The 18,579-nt window shown below is 34.1% G+C and overlaps 1 long non-coding RNA gene across 1 annotated transcript in view; it reads right to left on the bottom strand.

Moving 5' to 3' along the window:
• Positions 1 to 257: 257 nt before the first annotated feature.
• Positions 258 to 18,579, bottom strand: part of LOC143228046 (uncharacterized) — a 120,868-nt gene continuing 102,546 nt past the window's right edge. The window contains exon 3 of the long non-coding RNA XR_013015161.1: positions 258 to 373. This is a non-coding gene — a long non-coding RNA (uncharacterized LOC143228046). The remainder of the gene's footprint in view (positions 374 to 18,579) is intronic.

Genomic DNA, 18,579 nt, shown 5'->3' on the forward strand with positions numbered 1-18,579 from the left:
TGTTACGTCAGATGAAGGTACAATACAAATTGTACATTTATTGTTGCAGAAAAATAAAAGTTTAATTACAAAATTATCAAAAATCATAAGAAATTTTCTCATGAATAAACTTTTATTTTTCTGGAACAATAAATATACAATTTGTATTGTACACAAATCAAAACGTAAACACTTCTGTTGCTTGTATGTTTAGCAATACTTTTAGTGTTTTATAGTTATATTAGCAATGCTTTGAATATCACCAGTCTTACCTAGCTACTGATACTGACCACAGAGTCTGGTAAATCAAAATCCACAAAGAAGCTTTTCAAAGTTTGTATCCCTGCATTTTTATTGGTTGGTAGATTTTGGCTTCTACTGGGGTGATTTGAAACTATTTAAAAAACAAACAAACAATAAGTTTCATAGATGTTTCAACCACTATACTTCATAACGAAAATTGTTAAAGAAACTTCGCACCCAACACTTGCTTGTCTAAACCATGTGTTTTATCATAGAGTAAATTAAATTAATTGCGTATACACAAATTCATCAAACTTCTGGTAATAAAAGAGCACACGTTCTAACAAATTTCAACCCATATTGTGCTTGTCAGTTAAACCAAGGCCCGGCATGGACAGTTAGTTAAGGCACTCAACTCGTAATCCGAGGGTCGTTGGTTCAAATTCCCGTCATACAAAATATGCTCGCCCTTTCATCCTTGGGGACGTTATAACGTTACGGCAATCCCACTATTCGTTGATAAAAGAGTTAGCGATGGGTGATCATGACTAGTTACCTTTCCTCTAGTCCTACACTGCTAAATTAGGAACGGCTAGCGCAGATAGCCCTCATGTAGCTTTGCGCAAAATTAACAAAAAACACTTAAAGGAAATTTATATTTTCGTTTTATTCCAAGATATTAGCATACATTTATATATTGCCATATATAGTTAGTTTAGTTTTTAATCTGTTGTTAAGCACAAAGGTACACAATGAGCTATTTTCTCTGTTTTTATTACAGTAATTGAAACCAAGTTTTAAAGTTATAAGTCTTTAGACTTACTGTCATGGCCAAGCGCGTATGGCGTGCGACTCGTAATGCGAGGGTCGCGGGTTCGCGCTAAACATGCTCGCCCTCCCAGCCGTGGGGGCGTTATAATGTGACGGTCAATCCCACTGTTCGTTTGTAAAATAGTAGCCCAAGAGTTGACGGTGGGTGGTGATGACTAGCAACCTTCCCTATTATCTTATATTGCTAAATTAGGGACGGCTAATGCAGATAAGCCCCGTGTAGTTTTTCACGAAATTCAAAATAAACTAAACTAATCTTAAACGGCTTTAATTTATGAGCTATACAAACGTACTAAGTTTCTTTGTTGTAGGTCGAACAGATTACACTATGTAACACAAATTTAGTTCCTGGATAGTATGTGTTATTTCTCAATTGCTTATGTTGTAAAAGGACAGAAAATGACCGTTCTTCCCTTCAAAGTTTGCTTTTGTGACTTGGATAATGAAATTTAGAAATTAACCCATTTTCTATGTAAAAATGGACAAATTTGCACGTTTTCATTTGCATAAAGTCTAAATAAAACAACATATGAATCAAGATTTACATGTATTTATACTAAAGCTATACAAAAATGTTTATAAGTGAGTAATTTTTTGAGACTTGCGACTGTAATGTAAATCACTTTCACGTATCAGCCCCCAAATATATTCTCCCATCATGTTTTCGTTATTCGCTCCCAGGTCACAAAAGCAAAGTTTGAAGAGAAGAATGGGCCTTTTCCATTTACTTTAGGCATACGCAATTGGGAAATAACACTTTCTGCTCATGAACAAGAAAAAGTAAAAATTTTGTTATATAGTGTTATTAGTTGTAAATGTGTGTTACTTCTCAAACGTAGTTTATCCTGTGATATCAGAACAGCTTTAAATTTGATTGCGTATTATTTCAAAACCTGACTGTTGGTTGAAATTTCAAGTACTCCTTCCGGCGTTTAGACATTGCGTTATATTACAAGAAATATTACATCAGAAAACTTGTGTACAACACAGAAACCTTGTTAAAATGGACTAAAAACAAACTCGGAAATTTATATTTTGCTCGAACTTCTTTTAAATGGATGTTTTTACACATAGCACGTTCCAAAGCAACCAAAACAACTTAAAGGTTTACCACCAGTTACGAAGCTAAGTATTGCATCTTCATATTTAACTTTATAACGGAGTTTCTATTTAATTATAATCATTTCCATGATCATATACGATTTGGAAAATGGTGCTTAACGTTAATACCTGTTGTAGAATTTTGTTACATTGTATATTACTGTTTATTGGCACGTAATGAATGTTTATTAACAATAGGCCTAGGTTTAAAGTATGTTTCACTAAACAAAGTTCATAATGGAACCATTATGTGTCTACCATTAAACACACGAACAGGAATGTGTACCATTAATCACGCTTATAGTAGAAAAATGTACTACACATAATTTTCCTATGCTTAATGCTAACTTACAGCTTCAAACAATGATAATACGTTATTGGTAATTAGATACAAACTGTCGTATTTTTACTTAAAATCTTAAAGTTACTATACATCTACTGCTTGATCTAAATATATCTAATTATTACATATCATAATAATAACTTTAAACTTAAGGCAACAATATTTACCTTCTGACCTTCTTCACATTCACTTTCCATTTATCTTGTTGTCTGACTATCCATTTTATATTTTATAGATTATTCCATAAAAATGATTCCATCCTTAACATGTACCCACTTTCCCTTTTATCTACAAATCATTCTATTCATCTATCTATTGCGATATATTTTCTTGTATTAGATCTCCGTTGTAAATCCGGAATATCAAAAAAGTATGAAGTGAATTGTTTCATTATAATTTAAATGTATCGGATACAATAACATGACTATCAAAACCGTTGAATTTTCCAGGTGTTTGACAGATTTGACCACTTCACCGAATCAAGAACACCAAAACAAGAGTAGGAATCGATCTGACACTAATTTTTATATGGTCTACATTACAGATTCAGCTTGGCTCAACTATTCCTAACCTTTGAAGAGAAAGTTGTTCGTTAATATTCCAATCTTGGTAGTAAATTCCTTAGTACAGTGTCGGTAGTTCAATCTGTTTACTAGTGTGGCTTGTCATGCCACTACTGCTCCTCTTAATGAGAAGGAATGCCGTCCTCATCATAAATCTATTACGGTCTAATATCCTAACGTGAAAATAACTACAAGTGGAGATGCTCCCTTTGCGTTAAAACACGTTTGATATATAGAGAAATCAAGTAGACGTTTAAATTTTAAAATAATTCGGGAATTTTGTTTTTCTCTATAAACACACACACACAAATACGTAGCACTAGTAATTTCAAGGCCCGGCATCGCCACGTGGTTAAGACGCTCAACTCGTAATCTTCAGGTCGAGGGCTAGAATACCCGTCACACCAAATATGCTCGCCCTTTCAGCCGTGGGAGAGTTATAATGTATTCGTCAATCCCACTATTGTACATTTATTTTTGTGTCTACTCTTGTTTCTGTATAGTTTTCTTTTTTTGCATGTGACGTATATTCTTGACTGTGTATTGCGCAAATCCCGTTTGTTTTTTAAATTTTTAGAAAATTCTTGAAAGTGAGAAGCAATAATATTTGTTTAAGAAAACGTGCTGTATCATTGTTGAAATTCTAGAAACTGGCATGATTTGTATATAAACACCGACGCGCTGAGATACGAATATTATTACTACTGGCTAGCTACAGACAGTGTGCTATAGACCTAAGAAGCTATGATTGTGATTAACGTCTATTAATTGGATTGGTTTGGTTCGTTTTGAATTTCGCGGAAAGCTATACAAGGGCTATTTGCGCTAGCCGTCCCTAATTTAGCACTGTAAGACTAAAGGGAAGATAACTAGTCATCATCGCTTACCGCCAACTCTTGGGCTATTCTTTTACCAACGAATAGTGGGAATGACCGTCACATTATAACGCCTCCACGGCTGAAAGAGTAAGCATGTTTGGTGTGATGAGGATTCGAACCCGCGACCCTCAGATTACGAGTCGAGTGCCTTATCCACCTGGCCATGTCAGGCCTATTAATCGGAAACCTATAAAATTGGACCAGGAACGTTTATAGATTTTGAACATTACAAACCACTCAACTTCAGTGAATTACTTCCAACGTTAATATTTCTAAGAAGATATTAAATATCGTCATTTGTAAGAAGTGAACTTGTAGCGGTGTGAAGCCAATCGAGTTAGAAAGGTCAGACAAGGTGTAAAAAAATCAACTCAGAATTAATCCGCTCGTTGTGTACTTGAAACTTCGATAAAATGTTCAGTTCTATACAGTATTGTCTGTAAGTTTGTAAAACTGTTGTCTATAAACTATAATTTGTAATAACAATTAGTAATAACCGTTATTATAAATTGTATTGTTTTTATGTTTGTATATTAAAATATATTTATGTTAAAAAAGGAAACTGTTTGTATCGAACTTGTTGACAAAAATCATAGATTTGATACCTATTAACATTTAATTAACTTTTAAATTTAAATTCAAAATTCCGGTTACTTGAAATAATAATACTTAACGTACGTGATATAATAAATCGGAGATTCGTCCCAAATAAAGTATAATACGTAATAAAGAGTAGCTCAAAAGTTGGCGGTGGATGGAGATGACAAGTTGCCTTCCCTCTAATCTCACATTGTTAAATTAGGGACGGCTGTAGTTTTGAGCGAAATTCAAAACAAACTAATAATATCTGGTTTGAACGGGTATATTGAGGTATCTTTCAGAGATCATCACTCTGTAGACTAATGTTGTTCTAATTAAAGTAACCAATAAAATCAATGCATAATTAGAATTGTTTTATGTAATAATAAAAGAAATCTAAGCCCGCTATATAGATCATATAAATACGAAAGCAGAAATGTGAAAAATACAAACGTATGGGAAAATAGTTTGGTAGATAAATCGATAAACAATGTACTAGAGAGAGGCAAAATTGCCTGATCATAGCTTTATTACATCTGTAGAAAACACGTTTCATGTAATGTTAATAAACAACATTTATAAGTTGGTACGCTGGCGAGCAAGTGATAAACTTACGGATTTCAGAATGCTAAAATCAGGGATATGACTTCCTACAATAGATGGACCGCACATAGCTCATTGTGTAGCTATGCGCTAAAACAAACTAATATTTTATAACTAAGTAGAAGAGCCAATATTTGGTACAAAGTAGTTTTATAAGTTTATCTACTAGAAGCAACTCACACAATATTTAATCCTTGGAGAGAAACAAACTTTATTATCTGTTTTCACGTATTGTCACTTTAAAGAAAACAGTTTTGACATGTATAAACAGAATTAAGTTTGAGGTGTCACAAGTCGGATTACCAATACACTGAGGCTCCACAATAAAATTGAACAACTTTAGTCTCCATGAAATATATGGCAACTAGGAATACCAATATATTGAGTGTTTTTACTAAAAAATTGTGAGATTTCAGTTTATAAGACTTATTACTATTTATAATCTACAATTCTAGTCCAACAGAATTGTACATCAAACTACAATAGAAACATTTATCGCTAGCCCAGGTCACACAAGAGTTTTATGCATATATGTTCATGAATTTCATTATAGTCTGGAACCGTTCTGAAATATAAAATATTTTTTGTAGGTGACAGCGGAGTTTGGATTTCTCCATTGATAAATATTCTATAGATGTTACAATTTTGGCTTTTTATATGACCAGATTACAGCTTATGCATCATATTTCTATAGTCTTACCTTGTACTATATAACAACTCTTGTACCGTGCTTTTCTAGTCTAGACTGTGTCCCCACCTTTTAGTGCATCATATTTCTCTCGCCTAGACTGTCCTCACCTTGTAGCCTTGTTCTTAAATTACAATATGACAGATCATTACTGTAATAGATGTTTAACATTAGAAATTATTATTTAAAGAAGATTACCTCACAACTAAAATGTATCGAAACCAGATGATGAAAAGTTTACATACCTTCTCAATAGAACTAACTCCTAAGGTAAAAACATCATACTTCTCAAAATCAAAATATCTTGACTCAGTTTGAGCCGTTTTACTCCTTAAACTTTTGCAATAACGTGTGCAGGATATATTTCCACTATCGAGTATTTCTAAAACTAAAATCCCTCACTCACAGAAACAATAAAGTCGAGACTGAACTCTCAGTAGATTTTTAGTGTTGTAGATTTGTAATGAACATCTCAACTCACATGAATCGAGTGTGTGACATTTAGATTTCACGATCTTCGTTCTTACATACTCGATAGTCTTCATCTTACGCTTTCTGGTTTTTCGAGGGTTTGGAAGAAAATTACCGACTTTTTTTTATGGGGAGGGGATAAAGGTGATTCACAATGAGAAAGTCATCGATATAGCAGCAGAAAACAAAGTTAGTTTATTGGATTGACCTCAACGTGTCTGATCAGCAGATAAATTGGCAAAACAAATGATGAGTTAACTACTAATTGGTAATCATCCACTGTGTAATCAACACAAGCATGTCCTCAATACTAAGAATCACTTCAAATTACTTTGTTTTGTTTGCTTCCCAGTAATAATACTAATTTCTAGAATTTCCTTCGCCAGGCGTAAATTATCAGGAAGTTTATTTAAAATGTATCAAGGTAAAATTTTAACAACTGCAATTTTCTTTAATAAAATATAGCTGACATTTGGAGTAAGTTGTAAAAAGTGTCCAGGATGTTAATTTTGCAGCGGACAAATTTGCACCTAAAATCTCTCATTCTGATTATTTCTAGAATTACAAATTTGCTTTTGTGAATAATTTATCCTATATAATTGAATACAGAAATAAAATATTTCACTAGGCCTATATTTGTAGAAGTTATTTTATTTGGAATTAAACATAAAGCTACACAATGAGATATCGGTACTCTGTCCACCAAGGGTATCGACACGGTTTAAAGGGGTGTTAGTCTGCATACATACCGCTGTGCCACTGCGAGGCAGGAGTTATTTAGCCTGAGAAATTCATTTGGTATTTTCAGTCTCAACGAAACCTAAGGCCACAGTTAGGATAAACGTCCAGTCAAAGACCCCATCTTTCAAGCTATTCCTAATTTAGAAGTGACTAGAGGGAGAGAAATCATTCAAGTCAACAACATCTAGCGTCCCCACAGCTACTCTAACAACATCTAATGTCCCCACAGATACTCTAACAACATCTAGCGTCCCCACAGCTACTTTTAAGCGAATTACGGGATTGGTTCTCACAATTATAACGGTCCATGACTGAAAGTATGCAACATGTTTAGCGGCATATCTCAGCCTGGTATGTTAACCATTAGGCCACGCCCGGCTTTTTACAAAAATGTCTGTATTTTATAACGACTACACGTCAGCATACCTTAAATCTAACGACGTACTAGATTTGACTTCTCCAAATAACACTGTTCTGAATATTATAGATGTCAAATATAAGAAGAATAGCATTTACAGTAAACATAATTAATCTTTTTTAAAACCAGATGAGTGGCAGGCTGACTGATATTCAAAGTTGTTTAACATTTAACGTTCTTATGTCATCCTCACTGCACAAAGTAGCCTAACATATAACGTTCTTATGTGATTCTCACTGTACAAAGTAGCCTAACATATAACGTCCTTATGTCATTCTCACTGCTAAAAACTCAAAATCTGAGATATCGTTCAACTTCTTTGAAGAAACCTAGTAAGAATGAAACTTTAACTATACAGAGTTTTATACCTTATTTTTTATGTGTAGATGGATACCAAAAAAGTTTGGAAATTATACTATATTAGAATTTGAAGCATACTGACATTTCAAGAATAAAAAAATGATTTCAATTTTCATTCAGAACTTGACACTTGAGACAAAAAATCCTGAAACAGATGTGAACCCGTTTCGCCCGTAGCCAGTTTATTCTAAAACTTAAAGTTATCGACTCGTTTAGCTATACAGATGATTATTAACATAATTTTGAATTACATCGTTTCATAGATTTTTATAAATGAGCCCGAAAAACTAACATATTTAACTAACATAGATATGTTTTACAGTAAACTATATGTACTTTCTATCATACTTATTCTCAGTTGTCGTCTTATAGTTATTCAATACGTTAGCCTTTTTATTACAATGCTGATAACAATTAATCATGCAATATTAGTTTCAATGTGTATTGTGCTTACTAGGTTTTAATCTACTCTAATAAATTGTCCTTTATTTGTTACTGAACAAATAAATATACATGTTTTCATTACAAAATGCATCTGTTCATCGTAAAACTTTATTTTTTAAGATTCATGTCTACAGGTGGGTCAACAGTACGCTTATGGACTTACAATGTTAATATCCGAGGTTCAATTCTCCGTGATGAACAAAGCGCAGGTAGCGTATTGTTTAGCTTTGCGCTTAAACAAATGTTTGTTTACAAACGATTTCTACATTATTTTAAAATACAATTACGTCTATAGTTTGTTTATTCAACAGAATAAAATGTCGAATAAACCGATTTTTAGTACATGTACCATGAACTGTAGTGTTCGGCTTCTTACACATTCTTAAAGGCTCACTGTGCCAAGTTCAGTTGTCCGTGCTTTAGCTAGACTAAGCCTGATTTGAACAGTTTATAAAGACTCACTGAATTGTCCTTGTTTTAAATAGAGTAAGCCTGATTTAAACAGTTTACCAGATGCACAGACATAAGTGATGTTCAATGGTAATAGAAACTTATACAATAAATTAAGTCAAATTAACGATATTTCTTTTGGTAAGAAAGAAAAGAATGTGTTGCTTGTTTTCAGTTTCACTCTAAATTTAACATATAAACCAACTTGCAATAAGAACTAATCAAAAGCGGAAAACTTCCAATGAAGTGCACGAATAAAGACTGTTGGTGACATATTCTTCACAGTGGCCACTTCAACTCCAATAAATGCAATTACGTACTTTTTACACGTCAATTAAATTAAATGTTCACTGCGGTTAGCAGGTTCAGATGACGTTATTGAACATGTTCGCTCTTTCAGTCATAGGAGCGTTAGAATGTAACAGTCAATCCCACTTTTCGTTGATAAAACAGTATCCCAAGAGTTGTCGGTGGGTGGTGTTGACTAGCTGCCTTGCCTCTAATCTATTATTTTAAAAATTAGGGACAGCTATAGCAGGGAACTCTTTAGTAACTTTGCGAGAAAATCAACAACAAAGAAACAAATCTTCATAACGTCGAGAAATGTATGAGCTCTCTTCCCACGGTTTGTCCTTCTCTGTATAACATCGGTCCTTCTTAAGCAGATGCTTTGAAACAATGACCGAAATTAAAGGTGTTAGCATTTAAATTGTAATATAATCATCGTGGTTGTAACTATTGCCAAACTTTTCAATATATATTGTATAATCTAGTTTACACTTTGTTTCAACATATATTGTTAACTAACAATACTGTAATATTTATAGTTTTAGCAACAAAGTACTGGTTTGGTTGTGTTTAGAAGTTGTTCCTAATTCGTAACTCACGTCAATAACTGATTGGTGTATAACTTTATAGAGTTTCAGTTGCGTAGCCAATGATGCGTCCTTACAGCAACAAAAACCACAAATAGTTTCCCATCCATTCACCCAGAAAAAAAAACCAGTTAAAACAAAAAACTGATATAGTGACTAAGAATAACACAAGTTGCATACATTTCAAATTTGACACACACACGTTTAACATAAAGAATCAAATTGTTGTTCATTATGGGTCAGGGATGATGTTATAGGAAGCACTACGTATTATTATTCCTTTATTTTAGCTTTTGTAATGAAACGTCTTCTTCGCGCTCTGATTAATGTTAAATAATATTCCTTTATAACAGGTGACTAATATTCTCTTGTTTATAGAGAGCCATATGATCTCGCGACTTATGTTCATCTTTAGTCTCGTATTCTGTAATTTTATTATAACTTATCAATACATGGATACATTTATAGGATAGAGACTCCTAGAGTTCTTGTTGACGAAACAGTGAGGGAGTGTTTTTAATAAATACATCTGTTTCATTAAGGACGTCCATAAAGTACATTTTTGTGGAATAAACATTATCTTGCACACTGCTAAGAAAACGTTGCTTCACGTATTTACTGTATTACAAACAACCACCGAACGTTAACTTCCACACTGTTCACCAAATATTGCCTTACACATTTTTCACCGAACGTCAATTTGCACAGTTTTAACAGTTGTCTATAAATAAAATTTATGACAATTATAATCACAGGTAGAAAGATTGATGAAAGTTAAAACGAAAGTTTTATTACAAGAATATAATTGTTAAGCGGGTTGGAATAAAGTGTGCTAATACACCTCCAGTTAAAATTATCACATTGAAACTTATTTGCGTCACTAACAAAGATTTATCTTAATATAATAATTTGAAGAATTAACGGTGTTTTCTATGTAACAAGAAACAGTGCAATCAAGAAGGTCTCAAAGTGGATTCTTTTTCTTTCAATTATTAACTCAGCTTACAAGCGAGATATCAGTAGTACGTGTTTCTCCTAAAGGTAAACACTTAATTATACGTTATTAGAACATTAACTTACACGTATTAACAAGGTCCAGCTACTCAATATCTCAAACTAATTTACACTAGAGTATATTTATGTCACATAAACTATTCTTTATCATGAGAAAGGTTAACTTCAACGCTCTGACAGTTATACAAAATGCGTAATACAAACAATTAAACACACTTGTTTAACGTAATACATTCAAATAATATACTGATCTAAAAATAAACAACGTTTTTTACACAACAAATAGTGAGAAATATAACGAATGTGAGGAGTCCAGTACAATTTTGGATTATTTTGAAAGGTGTTAACTGTTAAAGTTACAATTGTTACTTTTAAACAACTCTCTTCCCTTTCAAATCCTGAAAAAAAAGTTTCGGGGTCAAAGGTGATGTAATTATTCGAGTGTCAAATACACAATTTTGGAAGTTTAGTATATCAGAATTGTTTACACCTATAACATGCATTACTGGAATGGTTATTAACTCTGCTTTAATGATAGGCCTGTTGTAAAGTTGCAATCATATTCGCTTTTACTTCAAACTTGTGATTTTAACATTTTTCGAATCTGGATATTTTAGCTCACTGACACTAATGTGACAATGTTTTGTTTTTGAAATAAGAACTACAGTAATAAAAACAACTTTTAGTAATACTATTGAACAAATATTAACCAATGAAATTACTTTTTATCACTAGAAACTAAGCTTTATCATGGTCACATCAATTGGATTATATTCACTCATAAATAAATAGAACGAAACTTCCCAAGATGTAATAGTACATATATATGATTTGCTTTAGATAACTGTATATGTGGCATGATCTGTATTATATTAGAATTTTCTTTAAAGAATGGTGATTTGTTGAAGAGATCATTCTTCATACTAAAAATAATATGCTAATTTATTCGGTTATATTGTATTATTTAGCTATAGTAAAATGATTAAAGCAAATTACGTGTTTCAACTCTAACTGGATGACTTCAAATCATCAGTCTACGGAATTGATAGGAAACTGATTATGAGTAAAAGTCCTGATGTATTCACCAAGTCTTGGAAATAGTGACGTAGATCCAGCTACACCATCCAGTAAATTAGTGAAGTACTTTACGATCCCACGCTAGAGGAAGCTAGGATAAAATTATAACATTTGTCTAAAAAAGACACTGGCTTAACAAACCTCCCACCTTGTATCGATATACGAGGTCTGTTCAAAAAATACGCGGACTGACGTCATAAAACAAAATGTACTTTATTTAGAAGTTACAGGTCTGGAACCCCTTCAAAGTACTCTCCTCCCCAACGCACACACTTATCCCAACGGTGTTTCCACTTGTTGAAACAGTCCTGGTACGCTTCTTTTGTAATGTCCTCCAGCTCCTTCGTCGCATTTGCTTTAATCTCGGGAATCGTCTCAAATCTTCTTCCTTTCAAGGATCTTTTAAGTTTGGGGAACAAGAAAAAATCGCAAGGAGCAAGGTCAGGTGAGTAGGGGGGGTGGGGAAGAACAGTGATCGAGTGTTTGGCCAAAAACTCACGAGTTCTGAGGCACAAATTTCGCAGCAACGCCGTGCATCTTCAATTTTTCGGTCAAAATCCAACTGATATCCCACACTCTTCACCAAGCTCCCTGACAGTCAGGCGTCGATTTGCCGCACCAGGGTGTTGATTTTGTCGTCGTGTGGGTCGTCAGTTGACGTGGAAGGACGTCCAGGACGCTCATCATCTTCAATGGACTGTCGACCATCCTTAAAACGTTTATGCCACTTGAAACATGCTGTACGCTTCATAGAAACATCACCGTAAGCCGTGTTAAGCATAGCAAAAGTTTCAGTCGCAGATTTTCCAAGTTTAACACAAAATTTCACAGCAAGTCGTTGCTCCTTCAGGTCATTCATTCTGAAATCCGCCAAACGAAAAAATCGCACTTCACTTAAACCCGCGTAGCTAATACACAAATGAAGTTATCTGCAATCAGGAAATGGCGTCGTAATCAGCTGATCTGTGCAAATCTAGCGACACCAACGGATTTCCCTGAAACCAACTGGAGCCGCGCAATTCAAACAGTCTGCGTATTTTTTGAACAGCCCTCGTATATGATGTTATATCACGTGTGCATGACGAGATCATGGATGTCTAAATGAATATCAAACCCATAGTCAGGAGCACCTTTGAATCATGTATGGAAATAAAGACATGTTTTGTACATGTAATGGTCTAAGTCTCTGTAATAGAACGCGCTGTGTTTGTTTTCAACAGAATTTACTTTCTATTGAACTGTGTCTATAAGAAATACTTACTCTAATGATTATAACGATGGTGATAACTAAAGTACCTAAAGGATATTTTTTACTGATATGCATATCTATTAAATGTTCTTGTAACACAGCCATACTTATAAATATGCGTAGGTGTATGAGCTGTTTACATACGCGTACTTTAAAATGCTTAATTAAACTGTAATAATTATGACATCATTTTTGTATAAATCTCTACAAACATGTCGTTTCTTCTGTAGTAACGTATAAAACGTATAACGTTTAAAAATATTATAATCGTTATTAATTCAACGTTTTTCTATCTTTACCAGTTTTACCATTTTTCCTTCCAAATATATTGTTTTCCAACATACTTTTAAATAATTCTAAATATCCCTGAAAATCAGAGAATTGAAAAGTCCAATAAGCGTTTGCGATTTATTATAACCAAGCCACATTGGGCTATCTGCTGTGTCCGCTGAGGGGCATCGAACCCCTGATTTTAACGTTGTAAATCCGTAGACTTGAAACAAGTCCAAGAAGTTAGTAAAGTTTAGGCCATTTTAAACGAAAACCGCTAAATAAAATGTATGTTTTCTTATTGATAATGGCTGTTCGTAGCTAGTACACTATGTAATCGATAAAGTAGTGGAGGTCTGAGATAGCTAGAAATTGGCGTGTCTGAGCTACTGATACGAGCATTCAAGGCTCACGATCCGTTGTTTTGGAAAAAACGCGCTTCACACTTTAGGGATAGGATGCGTTATAAAAGAACTGTCAAATCTTACTATTCGATCAGACAAGACTAGATCAACAGTTGGAGGCTGTTGACCAGCTGCCTTTCAGTGGTGTATTAACTCGAAATTAGGGACGGATATACGCAGATAGCACTTTATGTAGCTTTGCGCGAAAACTGTGAAACAAGTTAATTAAAGTAGTTCATGTTTATAAGGTATGTAATATTCAATTTCGTAATATACCGAATAAACTAGCCTTTTTTCACTAGGAACCTCAAAACTGCAGAACAAAGAAAGGCAAATATATGAATTACTGCATACAAGAACATATTATTCAATACATGATGTAAGAAGTGAATACATGCTACAAAATTCCACTCGAGGTACTCAAAACATTTAATATTATAGAGTATGGTCTCTCGGTTTGTCCATTAGGAAATCTGCACTGTTCAACAACAAGCCGGAATAAAATTCAACATATAGTTTTATAATTCTGGTAATTCCTAGGCCTTCCTAACTATGTTTGTTTAACTATCTAAATCATGCACTTGTAGTTAATCCACTAATTTCCTAACACCTGACATTTGATCTCACTTCTGATTGTACTTCTTTCAAAAGGCATGTTACGTACAGCTAGACAACTGCTATAATCATATATCCTTGTTTTGCACATCATCAAGTTAATTTTACAAGGAATGAGTTTTCGTTCCATGAGAAACTCCATAGACACGTGCTAAATATAAGAGTAATAGTATACTTGCCATGTATTGCACATCGTAAACCGGATTTTACAAGCAACGACTTTTGGGAGCCATGGAAAGCTGCTTAGGTTCATGCTAAACATAAAGGTAATCATATACTTACCGATGTATTACACACTGTCAGTTTAATTTTACTAGAAAGGTGTTTTCTAGGTAGGGTAAAGCTGCCTAAGCACATGCTAAATATACTAACTTCGGTATTTCCAGCTATGTAGAATTTTCTCTACCCACAGCGCTTAGTCATGAATGAAAATGTAAAGCGTTTTCCAAATATGATTTTTTTCTTCTAATGTTATAATTTCTTTATCACGTTGTACGACGCATACAAGCATCATTTGTTTCTCAGACAGTAGACACGCAAATAAAGAAAAATAAGAGGTAAATAAGTGAATAATTGAACTCATTTGCATATAAATACTTCGAGACAGAGGGACAATTAAAACACAGACAGAAAACATCCTTATATTTTTTTACTTTGCTGATACCACGTGATTATATATTTATGCAACCTTGTTTAAGTATTGTTTATAAAATAACCAAACTAAAATTTTCTCTTTGTGATGTTACTTTACTATTGTAATAATGTCATGAATATACCGAAAGATGCAAACATACGTATAATGTCCTTTATATGTCAGTATTGACAATATATGTATATATTAGCTTCTTTGTAAATCAATATTGATAATAAATATATTTTTTGTAATTCAGTATTAATAACGTATATGAAATCCTTTGTAAGTCAGTATTAATAACCTAAACAAAAATATTTTAGGTGTGAGAAAATTTGCGACTAAAAAAGGATTCAGCGTGTGACTTAAAAGACTGAAATCAAAATTATCGACCATTCATTACTTAACCAGTCTGCGTTTCTGTTTACATTTAGGCATGATGGTGGATAAAACAAATTACGCGGCCTATCTAACTAACGAATGGGTATTTGCTGTAAACTTATTATCAATGTTATAAGTGTAGTAATCAGTTTGGTCGCCAATTTTGGTTTCATTCCCTCAAATCGCACGCTCAATCCTATTTTGGCCACTCCATTTTTTTCATACCTAAGATGTTTTTGATAAGATATCATGAGTTTTTGTTAATACGCACCAACAAACCACAGCAAGGAAGAAAGTGACACTCGATAGGAACTAACATTGACCTTAGGATCGCAACCCTATTATTCGGAACAGACATATACTTTACACAACCAACCAGATTCTTTAACATATATGGCGATTGTTTTCCTCACTAAACTTACGTTAATAATTCCCTTTATAATAACGTTATGGAAACTAGATTAACAGTTCATTGTCCTCACCCTCATACAATCGGTACAGCCATAATAAACATCATTATTTTCGCAAATTTCTTAAGATAATACCACGTGATGCTAAGCCCTCTTTAATTAGGAGAATTTTATAAAGCTTAGCAAATTTATACTACTAATGTGGCAATGAATAATTAAAATAACGGTCTACCCGCATGATTCTTTTGAAAACCTGAGCTAAAAACTGCTAATCTAGTTTGTTTGGCCTAACCTATACTTGTGTATCTTCACGTGTTTTCACCCTATAGGTTTGTTGCTTTAAGTCAACCGTCTTTCGTTCAAATGACATAAAAAGTAAACACAGTTCACCTTTACCTTTTGATGAAGCTGTAGTAAAAATATTAGACCAATATCTCTCTTGATTCTTTGCGTAGGCGTGCACAAACATTTTGGTGAGAATTGAGTGGTTTTTGTTGAATAACTTTACACAAGTTGCTTATAGTTAAATCAAACTTAACACCTAATTGTAGGTAATTTATCTTTGCCAACCATGGAACACCGAATTTAATGTAAGTTGTTCCCCTACTAAAAGTCCAGTCAGTCTTTACTCAATATTCCTCAGGGGCGTCGACTCATCAATAGAACCAGAAGAAATCAAACAAGCCATAGAACTTCAAATCCAAGCCAATGTGTATGCTGTTCACCGAATTTTTTTCTAAAAACACTAACCTGCCTACGTACTTTATGAAGATAGTGACAACGTCGAAGTACAGTGCTGACTGTATTTTACGTGACGGCTGTTATTATCATATATTCCACTTTAGAGCCGAACGCCCATATCGACGACCTTTCAACACTTGGTCAAACAAAGCATCCAGACATCAGAAACAACCAACGGACAACTACCAACCAGAAACTACAAAAATACCGCCGAGTTTAGATCTAACCAGAAGAAACACGAAGACAGATACAGATAACTCGACCCAGAAGACGTCAACTTCCTCTGCTAGCAACACGTCAAGTGTCAGCAACCTAAGAAAGAAAGATGACAGATCATGCCAGACTTCAATCCAAGTTCCACAGAATTCAACAACCAGCCAGACTCAAACCACTACCAAGATATCCATCGACGCGACAGTTCAAACTGAAAAACAAACTACCTCCACGCAGAAAACACAAACCAAAATCACAAGAAGAAACAAAGCATCACAGACCAGCGAAGAACAACTCACCGAAGAACAGCCAGTTGTTCCACCACCGAGACCACGTTTTTCACTTGCATCAATGGGCTTCAAGTGTGAAAACAAGTTCATGACGGAGATACCACCCGATCTACAAGACCGCAACTAACAGTTCCCGTGTATACCACCGTCACAGTTTATCAGTTGTTGTCTTTTTTTTTCATTATTTTTATTTTTACTAATTTTTTTCTTTCTTCTCAGCTACTTCAGGGCACGGTCTGGGTAGATTTTTCGGCGTCCAGGCCGTGAAAGTGGGTTTTCTCGGGGTACTCCCGTTTCCCCCCACAGCAAAATCTCTGGCATCGGATCTGTAGGTCCCAGCCACGCTCTGAAAAGGGCCGATTACCCAGTCATAGATTATCCAGCCATAGTAAATAATAAATTTTAAAGCAATTCGCCAGCCGCCAGTGTACTCCATTCTCGGGCCAAGGTTTGGCTCACTTCACTTATGCTGCTCTCGTCCAGTTCTCCCGTCTTTCCTCTCACTCAGAAATACCCCACTCCACCTTAAAAACAGTAAAAAGAAGTAAAAGAAAAAACCCCATGAACAATTTAACAATTTCTCACGTAAGGGGACGAAGAGGAACCACAACGTTCCTGAACACCCCAGTTGGAGAGAGAACTCTTCTGATTTCTCTCTCTAAACTAAACCCCTACCACGTTAGTTTGAGTTTGCGTTTTAATTGTAGGTTGTAAATATTTATCTGTGTACCTGTTTTGAAATCCATATAAATTAAGCACATTTTTCTGTCGAGTAACATTTTCACACTTTCGTTGCGAAAACAAAAACATGGGAAAAATCGATTAAAATTGGAGGGAGATTTTATATCTCGTATATTTCTTAATGGATTGCCTTGAAATTTGGTATGTAAAGTCAGGGTATAGTAGGATACATCCACAGAAAATATATTATAGTTTGGACTACCACAGTTTTAGATAGAGAAAGTGGAAAATCGGTAAACTATTACTTTTGTTAATAATATACAATGTATCCTGTAAGTGGTTTTGACTGTACCATACACTACCGTCTGTCTTGATATCGGTACTTTTCTTTCCAAACTTCACTAGAAAGAACTTTTGTTTGATACAATATATAGAAGAACTAAAGTTATAAAATTTTAAAACAGGCAGTGTATTTTTATTAAAAGCATTACTTTTTTGCTTCATTTATATCTTCCTTAAAACTAGCTTAAGATATTGGCTGAAGCTAAGTTTCTCATACTAACAGATTTACTGCAGCCTTACCTGAGTACGAGCTTAAAAAAGTACTACAGCTGTACACCTCGTCATAGTTGACTATTATGATATACCTTGCAACACCACCGAAAAATTTAGATAAATTAAATAGCATGGGATTTAGTATTACTGACCCTATGGGATTAATGTTAATCTTTAACAAAAAATACATCGTGAGATAAAAAAATATTTATTTGCATACATTTCTGAGCAAAACACCAGATATACTAACACTTAGATATTTCTATAAATCCTCAGCAAGGCAGACCATTACTTTGATCAATTTGTGTGACAACCCGTTTATCACCTCGCTACACATAGCAAACGAAACTCTCTTTCCTATCAAACTTTTTCGCTACATTTTGCAGTTTTCTGCACAGTTAGTATTTTGAAGTGACATAAAGGTGCTGTCACCTAGCGGATGGCAGCTTAGGTGAACGATAACGGAAAATGAATTTATCGT

This window comes from Tachypleus tridentatus, chromosome 10, assembly GCF_004210375.1.
Source record: "Tachypleus tridentatus isolate NWPU-2018 chromosome 10, ASM421037v1, whole genome shotgun sequence".
NCBI lineage: Eukaryota > Metazoa > Arthropoda > Merostomata > Xiphosura > Limulidae > Tachypleus > Tachypleus tridentatus.